This window comes from Trichomycterus rosablanca, chromosome 3, assembly GCF_030014385.1.
Source record: "Trichomycterus rosablanca isolate fTriRos1 chromosome 3, fTriRos1.hap1, whole genome shotgun sequence".
NCBI lineage: Eukaryota > Metazoa > Chordata > Actinopteri > Siluriformes > Trichomycteridae > Trichomycterus > Trichomycterus rosablanca.
Window position 1 is genome coordinate 10603553 of NC_085990.1, and position 1448 is coordinate 10605000.

The following is a 1448-nucleotide window of genomic DNA, read 5'->3' on the forward strand; positions in this document are numbered from 1 at the left end:
TCATTCAGAAGTTGAGAGTGAACTGAAGGAACTGAAGTGCGCACTTTGAGCGCTCCAGCTGAACTGTTGTTAGCACGTTACCATGGAAATGGACGCACAATGGATTTGGGGGAGGAGAGGTGCAGTTCAGCAATGTAACCCAACCACACACACACACACACACACACACACACACAAACTATTTAAAATATAATAATAAAAAATAATATTTCATGCTCTGGTGCCAGTGGAACCCAGTTATGTGAACATGAATTATATTTTATTATGCCTGGTTATTATGGGATGCAGTTAAAACAAAGCTCGGACTCCTGTGTGGGTTCGAATTTTGTGTAATTTAACATAATGACCACTAGGGGGAGATATCAGATCGCAGAACTGATTTTTGTACTAGTCGTACGTCTCCTCACGCAATTGGATCATTACGATCGGGGTCGCGGTGGGTCCGAAGCTCAGTCAGCAAACACTGAGCGCAAGACGGGTCGCTCCCTTGACAGGATGCCTGTCCATCACTGTGCACCACGTAAGCACCCACTCACATTTATTCACTCACACATAGGTGGTGTTATTTAGACGTTTGAGGGCTTAAAGAAACACACTGACATTCGAAGAACATACCAAACTCCTTACATGCCAAAATCCTACATCCCCCCCAAGCCACTGTGCTGTCTTCCTGCTGCATATGTCCACATTTATGATACTAGAAGAATTACACATTACAAGAACATACCAAACTCCTATATCCCCAGAGCCACTGTGCTGTCTTCCTGCTGCACATGTCAACATTTATGATACTAGAAGAATGACACATTAGAAGAACATGCCAAACTCCTATATCCCCAGAGCCATTGTGCTGTCTTCCTGCTGCACATGTCAACATTTATGATACTAGAAGAATTACACATTAGAAGAACATACCAAACTCCTATATCCCCAGAACCACTGTGGTCCCTTCCTGCTGCATATGTCAACATGTATGATATTAGAAGAATTACACATTAAAAGAACATGCCAAACTCCTTACATGCCACACTTCTATATCCCCAGAGCCACTGTGCTGTCTTCCTGCTGCATATGTCAACATTTATAATACTAGAAAGGGTAGTGATAGCTCAGTGGTTAAGGTACTGGACTAGTAAACTGAAGGTTGCCGGTTCGAGCCCCGCCACCACCAAGTTGCCACTGTTGGGTCCCTGAGCAAGGCCCTTAACCCTCAATTGCTCATCGTGTAAGTCGCTTTGGATAAAAGCATCTGCTAAATGCTGAAAATTTAAATTTAATTAAAAAATTTAGAAAAAGAACACATTAGAAGAACATATCAAACTCCTTACACGCCAAACTTCTACATCCCCCAAGCCACTGTGCTGTCTTCCTGCTGCATATGTCAACATTCATGACACTAGTGGAATTACACATAAAAAGAACATACCAAACTCCTACATCCTCAGACC